The sequence below is a fragment of the Arvicanthis niloticus genome, chromosome X (assembly GCF_011762505.2).
Source record: "Arvicanthis niloticus isolate mArvNil1 chromosome X, mArvNil1.pat.X, whole genome shotgun sequence".
Classification (NCBI taxonomy): Eukaryota; Metazoa; Chordata; class Mammalia; order Rodentia; family Muridae; genus Arvicanthis; species Arvicanthis niloticus.
In genome coordinates, this window is record NC_047679.1 from 64458098 (window position 1) to 64474118 (window position 16021).

Consider the following 16021-nt stretch of genomic DNA (forward strand, 5'->3'; position numbering starts at 1 on the left):
AATGTTGACCATTTTTTTTTAGGTGCTTCTTGGCCATTTCATATTCCTCAGTTGAGAATTCTTTATTTAACTCTGTACCCCATTTTCATAGGGTTATTTGGTTCTCTGGAGTCTAACTTCTCAAGTTCTTTATATATATTGAATATTAGCTCTCTTTTGGATGTAGGATTGGTAAAGAGATTTTTCCAAAATGTTGGTTGCTATGTTGTCTTATTTAAAGTGTTCTTTGCCTTACAGAAGCTTTGAAATTTTATGGGGTCCCATTTGTCAATTCTTGTTCTTAGAGCATAAGCTATTGGTGTTCGGTTCAGGAAATTTTCCCCTGTGCCCATGTATTGGAGGCTCTTTCCAACTTTCTCTTCTATTAGATTCAGTGTATCTGGGTTTATGCGGTGGCCCTTGATTCACTTTGACTTGAACTTTCTACATGGAAACAATGGATCAATTTTCATTCTTCTACATGCTAACTGCCAGTTGAACCAGAACCATTTTTTGGAAAATGCTGTCTTTTTCACACTGGATCATTTTAGCCCCTTTGTCATAGATCAAGTGATCATAGGTATGTACATTTATTTCTGGTCTTCAATTCTATTCCATTGGTCTACCTGCCTGTCTCTGTACCAATACCATGCAGTTTTTAATCACAGTTCCTGTGAAATAGAGTTTAAGGTCAGTGATGGTGATTCCTACAGAGATTTTTTTTTTATTGTTGAGAAAAGTTTTTGCTACTTTGGGTTTTTGGTCTTTCCAAATGAACTTGCAATTGATCTTTCTAACTCTATGAAAAATGGAGTTGGAATTTTGATGGGAATTGCATTGAGTCTGTAAATTGGTTTTCACCAGATGGCCATTTTTACTATATTAATCCTGCCAATCAATGAGCATTGAAGATCTTTCCATCTTCTAAGATCTTCTTTTATTTATTCCTTCAGATACTTGAAGTTCTTGTCATACAAATTTTTTACTTCCTTGGTTAGCGTCACACCAAGGTATTTTATATGATTTGTGACAATTGTGAAGGAAGTCCTTAACCTAATTTTTTCTCAGCCTGCTTATCCTTTGAGTAGAGGAAGGCTACTGATTTGTTTGAGTTGATTTCACATCCAACCACTTTGTTTATTTATCCAGTTTACAAGTTCTTTGGAGGAAGTTTTGGGGTCACTTAAGTATACTATCATAGCATCTGCAAATAGTGATATTTTGACTTCTTCCTTTCCTATTTGTATGCTTTTGACCTCCTTTTGTTGTCTAATTGCTCTGGCTAGGACTTCAAGTACTATATTGAATAGGTAGGGTGAGAGTGGGCAGCCTTGTCTAGTTCCTCATTTTAGCGGGATTGCCTCAAATTTCTCTTCATTTAGTTTAATATTGGCTACTTGTTTGCTGTATAATGCTTTTACTAGGTTTAAGTATGGGCCTTGAATTCCTGATTTTTCCAAGACTTTTACCATGAAGGGGTGTTGAATTTTGTCAAATGCTTTCTAAGCATCTAATGAGATGATCATGAAGTATTTTTCTTTGAGTTTTTTTTAAGTAGGAGATTATATTGATAGATTTGCTTATACTGAAACATCCCTACATCCCTGGGATGAAGCCTACTTGATCATGGTCAATGATCATTTTGATGTGTTCTTGGACTCTTGGATTCGGTTTGCAAGAATTTCATTGACTATTTTTACATTGATATTCATAAGGGAAATTGGTCTGATGTTCCATTTCTTTGTGCTTTATGTATAAGCATAATTGTAGCTTCTGAGAATGAATTGGGTAGTCTTCCTTCTGTTTCTATTTTTGTGGAATAGTTTGAAGAGTATTGGAATTAGGTCTTCTTTGAAGGTCTGTTAGATATCTGCACTAAATCCATCTGGTCCTGGCCTTTTCTGTTGTTGTTGTTTGTTTTTGATTGGGATACTTTTAATGACTGCTTCTATTTTTTAGGGGTTATGGGACTGTTTAGATGGTTTATCTGTTCCTCATTTTTCTTTGGTACCTGTTATCTATCTAGAGCATCATTTCATCCAGGTTTTCCAGTTTTGTTCAATATAGACTTTTGTAGTAGGATCTCATGATATTTTGATTTCCTCAGTTATTGTTGTCTCTTTTTTCATTTCTGATTTTGTTAATTTGGATACTGCCTCTGTGCCCTCTGGTGAGTATGGCTAAGGGTTTATCTATCTTGGTGTTTTTCGCACACACAAACAGCTGCTAGTATTTTGATTCTTTGTATAGTTCTCTTTGTTTCAACTTGGTTAATTTCAGCCGCGGGGTTGATTATTTCCTGCCTTCTACTCCACTTGAGTGTATTTGCTTCTTTTTGTTTTAGAGCTTTCAGATATGCTGTTAAGCAGCTACTGTATGCACTCTTCAATTTCTTTTTGGGGGCACTCAGAACTATGAAATTTCCTTTTAGCACTGCTTTCATTGTGTCCCATATGTTTGGGTATGTTGTGCATTCATTTTCATTGAATTCTAATAAGTCTTTAATTTCTTTATTTCTTCCTTGTCCAAGTTATTCTTGCAGAAAGAGTTGTTCAACCTCCATATCTTTGTGGACTTTCTGTTGTTTTTGTTGTTATTGAAGACCATCCTTAGTCCCTGGTGATCTGATAGGATGCATGGGATTATTTCAAACTTCTTGTGTCTGTTGATTCTTGTTTTGTGACTGATATGGGCAGTTTTGGAGAGGGCATCACGAAGTGATGAGAAAAAGTTATATTTTTTGTTTTAGATAAAATATTTAATACATATCTGTTACATCCATTTGGTTTATAACTTCTGTTAGTTTCACTGTTTATTTTATCTGTTTATTTTCTATTTCCATGATCTTTCCATTGATGAGAGTAGAATGTTGAAGTCTGCCACTATTACTGTTTAATGTGCAATGTGTACTTTGAGCTTTAGTAAAGTTTCTTATATGAATGTGGGTGTTCATGCATTTAGAACATAGATGTTCAGAATTGAGAATTCATTTGTTAGATTTTTCCTTTGATGAGTATGAAGTTTCCTTCCTTATCTTCTTTGATAACTTTTGGTTGAAAGTATATTTTATTTGATATTGGAATGGCTACTCTAGCTAGTTTCTTGGGACCATTGGCTTGGAAAATTGTTTTTCAGCCTTTTATTCTGAGGTAGTGTCTGTCTTTGTCACTGAGGTTCGTTTTCTGTATGCAGAAAAATGTTGGGTCCTGTTTATGTATCCTGTCTGTTAGTCTATGTCTTTTTTTGGGGGGGGGGAATTGAATCCATTGATGTTAAGAGATATTAAGGATCAGTGGCTGTTACTTCCTGTTATTTTTGTTGTTAGAGGTAGAATGATATTGTGTGACTATCTTCTTTTGGGTTTCATGAAAGGTTACTTTCTTGCTTTTCCTAGGATGTAGTTTCCCTCCTTGTGTTGGATTTTCCATGTATTAGTCTTTGTAGAGCTGGATTTGTAGAAAGATACTGTATAAATTTGATTTTTTTTCATGGAACATCTTGGTTTCTCCAAGGTAATGGAGGGTTTTGCTAAGTATACTAGTCTGGGTTGACATTTGTGTTCTCTTAGTGTCTGATATCTTCCCAGGATCTCCTGGCTTTTAGAGTCTCTGGTGAGAAGTCTGGTATAATTCTAATAGGTCTGCCTTTATATGTTACTTGACCTTTTTCCCTTACTGCTTTTAATATTCTTTGTTTCGTGCATTTGGTGTTTTGATTATTATGTGACAAGAAGAATTTCTCATCTGATTCAGTCTTCTTGGGGTTCTGTAGGCTTCTTGTATGTTCATGGTCATTTCTTTCTTTAGGTTAGGGAAATTTTCTTCTATAATTTTGTTGAAGTTATTTACTGGCCCTTTGAGTTAGGAATCTTCACTCTCTTCTATACCTATTGTCCTTAGGTTTGGTTTCATTGTGTCCTGGATTTCCTGGATGTTTTAGGTTAGGAGCTTTTTGTATTTTTTCTTGTTGTGTCAATGTTTTCTATGGTATCTTCTACACCTGAGATTCTTGTATTCTGTTGGTGATGCTTAAATCTATGACTCCTGATTCCTTTTCTGGGTTTTCTATGTACATGGTTGTCTCCCTTTGTGGTTTCCTTATTGTTTTTATTATTATTTTTAGATCCTAAAGGGTTTTGTTCAATTCTGTCACCTCTTTGTGTTTTCCTGTATTTTCTTAAGGGATTTTTTTTTGTGTTTCTTCTTTAAGGGCTTCTACCTATTTACCTGTGTTCTCTATTTCTTTAAGGGAGTTATTTATGTCCTTCTTAAAGTCCTCTATCATCATCATGATATGTGATTTTAAATCATATCTTGCTTTCCCAGTATGTTGGCATATCCAGGGCTTTCCGTGGTGGGAGAACTGGGTTGTGATGATGTCATGTAGCCTTGGTTTTTGTTGCTTAAGTTCTTGCCATGATGTAGCTCTGGTGTTAGATGGTCTTGATGGCTCTGACTAGAGCTTTTCTCTCCTGTGTGCCTGTGTGTCTGTGATCTTAGGTGTGTCAGCACACCTGGGATATCAACTTTTTCCTGGCAGGATGAGGGTACAGAGGCCTGTGGCACAGAGTTAGCAACTGGGCTCAGATAAAAAAATGGAAGGAGGTTTAAGGTTTTTTAGTAGAATATAGTTTCCCAACTTCATCTAAGGTTCCAATAATATAAAAGTTAGTTCTTTCATTGTAATCTGATATATTTCCATGTTTGTGTTTAAAATGAATAATTTTCTCTTTGAAACTAGGCTTTATTTCCAACATACACGTGGAAGCTCACAGATGTCTATAATTCAACTTCCATAGAATTCTGCCCTCATGGAGCTCTACATAAATAGATGCATAGACATGCATGTGGACAAGATCTCTACACACATAACATAAAATAGAGAATATCTTAGCTTAGTTTAAGTAGGACAAATATGTTGATGTATCCTCGAAGTTCACTTTGTCATTTTCATTCTGCACAATACAATTCAGCAATGTTCTTTTTCCCTTAAAAATTCACTCTGTGATAATTTTATGCACACACATATAAAACATAATTTTATTATATCACCTTCCCATGGCTCATCAGTCAGTTATTTCTGTTTGCTGTGAACAGATACCATGACCAGTGCAACTTATAAAGGAAAGGATTTAATTGGGAGATGATGTTTTGAAAGACTTAGAGGATCTATATTCAGGGACCATGGCACCAGGCACACATTACATGACCTATGTATTTGCAAGCCTTTTATACCATACCTGCCATAGGTTAGATATCCTCAAAGGGGTCAAAGGTAGGGCTTTGTGAGGTCTCAGCCACTCCTTAGCTGCCATTGGCTAGGGAGGACTTGGCTGACCAATCAAGACTGAGGGGTGTTTCCCATCATTGTTATGATAAGGAGATAAGCAGGGTGCTCAGAGCTCTGGGCCTAGTCCCTGGGAGAGCTCCGGTATTGTAGTGGTAGCCAAGAAAGCCCCCAAGCCTAGTAATGAGGCATCAACAGGAGCAGCCACAAAATCCAAGCCAAAAAAGAAGCAGAGAGGTTGCTGCCTGTCAAGGTCCAAACGTCCCAAGAAGAGTCAGAGGTCATCTTGTTGCAGAAGTCCAAGTAAGGTGAGAGTCCCAAGCTAAGCTCATTCCCTCAGTTCTGCAGCCATTCCTTCTCCCTAAGACTTTCTCAGGCCTGCTATAAATGTCACATATACCTCTGCCTCTTCTCATGAATCCCCATCCACATTCCATCTATCTTTGTCCCAAACCTGTGTCTTGATGACATTAGTATGTTGGTTTTTCAGATGACAAGGAAAAGAGAGAGAGATCTCTTGGAAAGACAACTGGGAATAGAGCGAAGAAATCCTTCAGCACTAGAATTCATGAAGAGATTAGTGAAACAATTCTGGCATTGCCCGTTTAAGAGCAAATGAATGAGAAAGCAAACTTTACAACTCCAGAGGATGTTTCACCATGCTCCAATCGTGCCCAAGTTCCTAATGAAGACCTGGCCAGCTCATTGACAATGACCTACTAAACATCAGTGAAAAGGACTGGGAGCTGACCCATAGTCACGATGTTGTGGGCAAATTTCACCACTCTTAGTTTGTGTGATGGTGAAAATAAAATCAAACAGATATGAAAATATATGTCACTCTCAGTCTCTAATGGTGGAGCTAGTGGGGTGGTGGAGGAAGGGAAGATAGGACAGATGATCAGAAGGAACTTTGGTTTCTACACGGTTGGGAGAGGGATGAACAATCCACTGATAGACAGATACTGGAGGGTCAGAACTAAACTAGCTTATACGTCCCCCTGAAGATTTATTGTACAGAGTAACAGGGAAAACCTGGGGTACTCCTAAATGTTAGGAGCTAGGGATGCATTATGGTTTCAGGCTTTTACATAGATATGAACTGTGGGTGGCAGTTTAAGTCCCAAGATAGGCAGCACATCACCTATAGGATTCCTAACTGCTTGTGGTGTTTCTTATACTTCTTATTATGGTCTCATGTACTAAGACCCTCAGAAGAGCCAAAGACTTCATCCCATCAAAGGTGCCAGTGTATAACAAAGACAATAATCTTGACTGAAACCTGCAACTGCAGCACTGATTTAGCCTACTACTTCAGAAATTGGGAGAGGAATAGGACAGTAAGGAGTGGTCTGCCAACCAGTACTCCTCACAAAGATGAAACTAACTAACTAACTAACTATATATATATATATATATATATGCATATATATGTATATATATGCACTATATATATGCACTAACTATACACACACACATATATATGTATATATATGCACTATATATATGCACTAACTATACACACACACATATATATGTGTGTGTGTGTAGTTAGTTAGAATATATATATATATATATATATATATATATATATTCTTAAAACAACACTGCCTTTCCACATAGATTTACTCTGTATTTTCTAACACTTTTTTGATCCTTTCAAGAGGTATCCTGAAACTGATTTATGGAAGAATTATTTGTAAAAGAGTAAATTGGGGCTGAAGAGATGACTCACTTGATTCCTCATAAGTATGAGGGACCTTAGTTTGATCTCCAGAACTCATATAAAAATGAAAAACCTCATCTTCTAGGCATGGTGGCATAGGCTTTTAATCTCATCACACATGAGGCAGAGACAGGCAGGTCACAATGAGGCTATTAGTGAAACCTTGTTTAAAAAAGAAATAGTTTTAAAATCCGTGTGTAGTGCTGACAAAACTTTTATTTACTGCACTGAGAATGTGGAGAAGGATCCTTGACACTTGTTGGCCAGCTAGCCAACTTTTCTTGCTAAGTCCTAGTCCAGTAAGAGAGGTTGATTTGTTGTTGTGGCTGTTGTTCTTTTGTTTGTGCGGTTTTGAAGGAGGACAGCCCATGAGAATCTAAAATGTTGTCCTCTGACACACAAGCACACACAACTATATACATACAGCCATTCTTCATTTCATACAGTCATAGGAACAAGAACACATGCATATACACACATACAAAAAAATAATAAATGGCCATTACATTAAATGTATACATTTTGATGCCTTTTGCATATGCATACACCTATGTTGTCATCAATATGAAAATACTACACCCACAACTCACTACAATTTTTTATGTTTGGAGTCCCCCATTTGTGGCACTATTGTGAAATACAAAATTTTGAACAAGTCATAAAGAATAGGTTTATGTGGATCTGAGTTTGGGTGGAAAAAGTTTCATGATGGGTAGCTATACTTTGGTGCTGTCTACTAATGTTCTTTAAATGTTTAAATTGTATCTATTCTTTGAGACTTTAATATGTATACAATATATTTTAAATATATCGCCCCATACACTTGCTAACTTTCCTTACACAGGCTTGTAGTTCTCTCTCAATTTCCCAACATCTTATTTTTTTTTTATTTATAACCCTCTGAGATCAGTACTACCAATATGTGCATGAATATAAGGCCATCCTCCAGTGTAGGTTCAAACTACCAGAGAAGAAAATGAAATCTTCTTTGTCCTATAGCCATCAACTGCCAATACCTTTCAGCTGCAGATTGGGTTTCAGGGTTCCCTCTTCTGTGCATGCTAGAATGCTAGTTGGACTGTTCTCCTGCCAGTCTTGTATAGGCAACCACAACTACTGTGAATTCATGACTGCTGTGAATTCAAGTGGTCTTGTCATATCCAGAAGACTTTACTGGGTTCTGATCCTCCACAACATCTAGTTATCACAGTCTTTCTGCCACCTCTTAATCTTCCCTGAGCATTAAGTGTAGAAGAGTGTCATAGATGTTCTATTTAGTTCAATCCACTGTCACCTCTTCTCTGTATTTTAGTAGCTGTGAGTCTCAGTGTTATGTGCTGTCCATTGCAAGAAGCTTCTATCCTGAGATTTGAAGGCTGTACTAATATATGGATATAAATGTGAGCATTATTAATTTTTACTTTTGTTATCTTCATTTGTGTATATGTGTATCTCTTTGTGTATGTATCTGTGTGTATGTGTGTGTGTATGTGTATGTACACATTCATGCACATGCATCCATAAAGGCCTTTGGAGTTGATACTTTTCTATCATGAGAGTTCCAGGAATTGAACTTAGGTTGTTGGACTTGACATCAAGTGCCTTTATACATGACATTATGTTAGAATGGTGACTTGTATCCAGACAGTTCACACCAGACCAGACCAGCTCCATAGGAGAGAAATGTTTATTGGGGAAGAAATGGAGAAGAGACTAGGATGATTGGGGGTATACTGGCTGGTTTTGTGTGGCAACAGGACATAAGCTGGAGTTATCAGAGAGAAAGGAGCCTCTGATGAGGAAATGACTCTATGAGATCCAGCTGTAAGGCATTTTCTCAATTAGTGATCAGGGAGGAGGGCCCATTGTGGGTGGTGTCATCCCTGGGTTGTTAGTCTTTGGTTCTATAAGAAAGCAAGCTGAGCAAGTCAGGGGAAGCAATCAAATAAGTAACATCCCTGCATGGCCTCTGCATCAGCTCCTGCTTCCTGCCCTTTGTGAATCTCAGTCCTGACTTCCTTTGATGAACAGCAATATAAATGTGTAAGCTGAATAAACCCTTTCCTTCCCAGCTTGCTTCTTGGTCATGATGTTTGTCCAGGAATAGATACCCTGACTAAGACAGGGGAGAAGAAGAAGAAGAAGAAGAAGAAGAAGAAGAAGAAGAAGAAGAAGAAGAAGAAGAAGAAGAAGAAGAAGAAGAAGAGGAGGAGGAGGAGGAGGAGGAGGAGGAGGAGGAGGAGGAGGAGGAGGAGGAGGAGGAGGAGGAGGAGGAGGAGGAGGCAAGGTCAGGGTGGGGGCTCTACCTTTTATTCAGGCCATAATGTAATCTCATGCACTACCTCACACAGGTAAGGTGAGAGCTTGTAAATGCTGGGAATGTATGGCAGTGCCATGGCAACAAATGGCAGGTCCTAGTGTCCTATGAGTTATGTCATCACTGGATTTGGAGACTGTAGGATCCAATGCCAACATTTCTCCCTTTTTCTTATCATAAAGAGAAAGAAAAAAGAGGAAAGGGGAAGCTGATGGTGAAAAGGTTATAGGGGCATTGGATCTCTTAAATTGCTTCCTACTGTCTAGAGGAATCATCAATTTTGGGATGTATTTGACTTTCACCATCAGGGGGTTCACTTGGTAAACATTTGCATCAGGCTCCTTTGTGGACATTGGCTCCTCTGTTTACAGTGACTGGTAATCCTGTGATAGGAACTGATTGTTTGGTTAGAAATTTTTTTAAATTTTTCTTTGAAGGAATATAGAAACAAGATTACTGAGGCAGGGAGAAAATAATAAAGCCATGAAAATGACTAGAAAATGAGTATAAAAGGGAGTATTGACTTTGAAAGACCCCAAAGGGAGATTCTCACTCAAGTCTCAGAATGGCAGCACCCAAGGACTCACGAGAGACCAGCTTGATGTAAACACATGAGGCAGTTTAATATCAGAGCTCTGGGTCAGCACATATCTCCATATCTCACATAGGAGACAGAGGGATTTACTCTGAGGCTCAAAGGATTAGGACTTTTATAGGCAAGGGATGGGGCAAGTGGGAGATTTTCATGTGGGTACACATGATTGGTTGTTTTACATTTTTGAACATCAGCAGGCTGTATAGGCCGAGTGGGCCCAAAAGGGGGAAGGGTGGAAGAACACCAGATGGCCCATTACTCATTTGGACATATCTCTGTTCTTTTAAGGATGTCCTTGTATACTTTTATCTTTCATGGCCAGCCAGTTCCTTGAATGATTCAACAGGCCTTTGTCTTGTAACTCTACATCTTCTGTAACTAATTAACTGGGCCCAAACCTGTTGACAGGCATTTTTAACTATTTAGGTTAGGGAAAAGGAATCACAGGGCCCTGTTATTTTTATTAGTTTGGGCCTGTTTCAAAATTTTCTTTCAACTTCTATATAGGGTTTTCAAAAACCCAGGAATCATAGGCCTCATGTTCCATGAAATTCTGCATGTTTGATTGTAGCTACTGTATTTTATTTCTCACTATCCCAGATTGGTTGATGTAGAAACAGCATTCTTCTTGGAGGAACAGGCAAAGACCACCTTTTCTGGCTGTCAGGACATCTAGTCATCTTAGATTGGTCTGTTAGAAGTCCAGAACACGATTATACTACACAATTGAAGCAATATAGTTATACCAAGGGAGATGCTTCTTTACCTACCTCCCCTACTAATGCCTGGTATGCCCCTGGCTGGGTTCCCCTACCTTTCTCCCAACATTTAATTCCCATTTACTCCCTGTTCAACCTGATCTATATTGCCTTTTTGCTGCTACTCATAAAGTAACCCTTATTAGACCTCTCTCTGAGGTTAAGAGAAATTCTGCTTCAGTTTTAGCCTGTGTGGCTGCACCTTTCTCTATTCTCTCCTCTGAAGAGCATGGTGACTTTTCCCTTCTTCAAGATGGTTGTGGTGTTTATCATGTTACTTGTATAAATTGTCAATTATCCAATTGCCTTACTGTTACAATGAAAAATGTTTTTGTCATACTACTGCGGCCTCCTTATGTATTTTTGCCTGTCTATATTAATGAAACATGGTTTTCTAATCCTGGCATAGAGATCATTCATCGTGTCTCGTCTACATTTTGCAGAGGTATGTGTTTTGTGGCCACGATAATTTTAGGTATCATTGCTCTGATTGGTGTAATTTCTTCTTTTCCCTTGTCTAACATTTCTTTGGTTAAGGAAGTTTATACTGCTCATCATGTGACCAGCTATCTAAGAATGTTAGTATTGCTCTATTGATTCAAGAAAGGATAGATAGAAGATTTGAAGACAGGTTGAATGCCCTAGAAAGGCAGTTCTTTATATGGGACAGGAAATATCAAATATTAAGATCAGATTATCAGTACAGTGTAATTCTTTGTTTAGGTGGATCTATGTTTCTCCCCTGCTTTATAATGAGTCTACTCATGACTGGGTAAGTATTCAAAAGCATATTAGAGGCTTGTGGAGTCATTCATCCACAGCTATGATTATTGATGCTTTACACCATGAAATTTCAGACATTAGTAATTCCCACATTGGCTTTGCTTTTTTGGAAAAAGTGACTATTGTCTTTGCCTCCTCTGTGGATTCCTTTGTGCAAGATGTGAACTGGAGGTCATTTTTACAGAATGCTGTCATTGCTGTTGGATTTTTCTTACTTTGTCTTATTATCTTTCCAGTTACCATCTCCTTAATTCAATGCTCACTCTTGGCCTTAACTGTGGATGTCCGCACCATACAACTTCTTAACCAAAAAGGGGAGATGCTGGAGACAGCATACAATGACAGGGACTGCCTGCAGTAGGCCAGGATGGAGACATTTCAGAAGCCCGCAGCAGCTCCTTGAAAAGAATATGGCATCTGGGACCCTTAGAAGCAGGAGACACATCCCTCCAAGGGACCTGCCATCTGAAATAAGGGACTGCTTACAGTAGGCTGGGATGGAGACATCTCAGTAGCCCATGGCAGCTCTTTGTAAAAAACAGTTGTTCCCATTTCTCCTAACCTTATCCCTGGACAATGGCTGTATAGATTTCATTTGTGCATGACTGCTTTTCAGTTGGCTTTGGTGTGCCAACTATTCTTCTATTCTATAACTCTTCTTCTATTATATCTGACTTTCATACTTCTTTCTCCTTCTGCTCTGGTGAATTCTGTGAAACTAGATGTTCCTTACTGTAATGATTCTTAAGTAATTAAAACTTGAGGCACAGGGCACAACAGAGTCCTAATGGCCCAGGTGCATGCTCTGTGTTCTCATCTTGGAAACAATGAAATAAGTGCACAATGGAAGTTCCAGATTAATGCTAGACTTGCAAAAAAGTTTGAAGAAGTTATTTTTAAAAAAATTAAAGAGAATGCTGGGCAATGGTGGTGCACGCCTTTAATCCCAGCACTTGGGAGGTAGAGGCAGGCAGATTTCTGAGTTTGAGGCCAGCCTGGTCTACAGAGTGAGTTCCAGGACAGCCAGGGCTACACAGAGAAACCCTGTCTTGAAACACCAAGAGAGAGAGAGAGAGAGAGAGAGAGAGAGAGAGAGAGAGAGAGATCCAACCCTGGGACCCTAAGAAAGGAAAAATCTATTGAAGTTAAGAAAGAAGCTTTGCACAGCATTTAAGAGTGGTTCCTAGATAAGGAATTATAGAGCACATAAAATTATATGTAAGTTAAACTAAGTCAAAACACTGGAACTCTTAGGAGAGTCATTGTGTGCAATGTACAGGAGTAGAAAACTAGTGGAACTATTGAGTTAAGGGTTAACTTGATTCTTTCTGGCCACTGCCTGGCAGCTTTGCCCATGTCATTTATCATTAGAGGTTCACAGGAAAATGCAAGTAGCTGACCTCGGAGCTCTGAGCTCAGAAGTATAATAAGTTAAAGTTAAAGTTTAAATAATGATAACTTTGCAATTATTATTGTTTTGGCTACAGGTCTGGGAATAAGAAAGCTTGAAACTTTGGGGTACAATTGTAATTCTTAATTCTTTGTAGGATATGGGTTTTTTTTTTAAATTTGATTTGGCAATGATGATACAATATTTTTTTCTACCTGCCTTTGGAGTATCAATAAGACTGGGGCAAGAGAAAGGCATGTGAGCCAGTGAGAGAACAAATGACAGGGCGAATGAGAGGGCAAATGAAAGAGCATGTGAGGTGAATGTAGAGAGCATGAGAAGAGCATGTGAAGAGTGAGTGAATAAAGAATGTGAGGTGTGTATGGAGAGTGTGTGTGTGAGTGACAGGAGTGTGCATGTGGTGTGTATGAGATGTATGTAAGATGTGTGTGAAGAGTGTTCATAAGAGTGAAAAGGGAATGCACAGAGGTATGTAAGAGTGTGGGAGTTCAAAAAAAAGCATACAGGAGAAAAGCAGAGTGTGCAGGAAAATGCGGAGCATGTGCTGCCTCAAGCTGTGAGCAAATGAGTGAGAGAGAAAGAAAGCAGAGAGTGAGGGAGAAGAGAAAAACTTCAAGCCTTGAAAAATTGCCTGTCCGCTTGTACCCAAAAAAGTAGTTTGTTTATATTTATTATGTGCCTTCCAGATATCCCTGCTTCCAGTTGAGAACTCCGATCCTGTGTTGAGGATGGACCCTGACATCCAGGGACACCATTTTGATAGTTGCTCACTGCATGGTGGTGATTTCCACACAATAAATGTTCTTTGCCTTTGCATATTATCTGTATCTGGGGTCTTCCTTCATTGACTCTTGGACCTTAACATTTGGGGACTTGTCTGACATCACTGTGGACCCTTGTGACTCAATAGTAGACCATTTCTAGGGAAGTAATTGACTCTTCGCCAATCTGTGTGTTGAAGCACCTCTGTGTGTTGTGGGTCTTTGTGATTTTTATCTATCTTGCTCAGAGCCTACTCTATTTGGTGTAGGGGGGATCTTTTTTCTCCTTTTCTGTTTCTTTGGGAGGCACAACCTAGAGGCCACTGGCGGCAGAGCAGATGAGACAGAGATTTCCTCCTGGCTGGGCAATTCTGAGAATGCTTCTGAACCACTTGTGTCAGAGGTGAAAAGCTCCCATTTGTATGATTTGCACCAGGTCTTGGTAGAGGCTGACAGGATGGACATAGTTGGTGTAGCCTGAGGGCTAGAGAAGCTGCATTTCTAGAGCCTCCCCTGGCAGTGGGAGTCAGAGAACTCCAGCCAAATGCAGGTTTTGGTGGAGATTGCAAGGTTGTTTCTGACAGGCAGAGCCCTAGAGAAGGATACACTGCCATCAGCTTTATTTGAGTTTCTTTTTTGCACTCCTGTACGTTTATTGTGTGCTTTTTGTGCTTGCTATTTATTTGTTCTTTCCTATTACCTTGAGAGACGCCATGGGGAAGACAATCAGCTCCATTCTGCTGGACCTAGTCCAATTATACTTCAATGATTTCAAATGCCTGACAGAGAATCTAAGTGTAACTGTATGGTCAGGGAAGCTAACCTTTTTTTTTTTTTTTTTTTTTTTTTTTTTTTTTTTTTTTTTTTTTTTTTTTTTTTTTTTCAGTAACAACTAGACAGCAGGACCATCAACTCTGTTTTGTTTTTCGTTTCTTTTGCCTCTCTCCTCTATCTTTAACTCCTGTACTATAGTACTTCTGGGTCTAGGGAAAAATGGTCAAAACTTCATCTATTGGTTGTCCACTCCTTCACGTAGTTTTCACTCATCTCGAGAATTTTTAGAAGTAAAAATAAGCAGCTGAATTGCAACAACAAAAACTGACAAACTGGTGTTGCCCTTGGAGCGCTGTCTCCTGCCTGGATCAAGCTGGCAGCAATCCAAGTGCTCTGTGAAGGCTGTTTTATAAAGGGTTCCGGAGCTTCTCAGCTTCTCTGATAAGAAAGCAGCATGGCAAATTCTGCTACAAAACATCTATGTCCATGAAAATTGGATTCAACAGGTAGCAAGGTGCTCCTCTCCTAAAATTATAACTAAAAGAAATTTTTAAAATTCTGTTTTAAATGTATAAATGTATGTGGCCACTGCATGCTTATTTCTGACCAATCTTGAATATATAAGGTCACTTTGTTTTGTATGTCTTGGTTATAAAATGTTGACTTATACTTTATAATACACAGTTAATTGTCTATAATATTGGTAATAGAATATTGACTTGAAATAACTCAAGATTAAAGCCATTTTGGACAACTCATGGCATGAATCAAACAGGATTTCTGGAGATATTTTTAAATTGGGATACTATTTTTATGCAGCTTCTGCTCTGGAAATTAGACTTATAAAAGACAGTTTTTTAAAATGTCTCTTTGGCTTTTGATTTGTAACTGGGCCTGGGAGCAGATAATGTGCTCCAGTTACCTGTCTCCCTATCCACACTCAGAGACAGCTTGACCCACCAGAAGTTCTGACACAACCTGTCTCACAGGTGAGTCCCACTCCCTGCCCCAATACCTGGCCTAACTGGAACAGCCTCCCCGCAACCCTCTGGCCCCTGATGATATAGGACCTCTTGCCCTGCACTCTAGATACTCTTGAACACTCAGAGACTGCATGACTCAAAGAGGCCCAACATAATCAGGTTCATAAGAGAAACAGGCTCCAGTCAGAGACAGCAAGGGCAGTTAACACCACACATAACCAGATGATGAGAGGGAAGCACAAGAATATAAGCAACAGAAACCAACAACACTTAGCAACATCAGAACACACTTCTCCCATGACAGAAAACTCTGGATACTCTATCACACCCCAAAAGCAAAATTCTGATATAAAATCCCATCTCATGAAGATAATAGAGGACCTTAATGAGGTCATAAATAACTGCCTTAAAGAAATACAGGAAAATTCAACCAAACATATGAAGAAATTGAACAAAATAGTCCAGGTTCTAAACATGGAAATAGAAACAATGAAGAAATAGCAAAGGGAGAAAACCCTGGAGATGGAGAACCTAGGAAAGAGGTCAGGAGACACAAATGCAAGCATCACCAACAGATTATGAGAGGTAAAAGGAATAATCTCAGGCATAGAAAATACTATAGAAGACATTGACACAACAGTGAAAGAA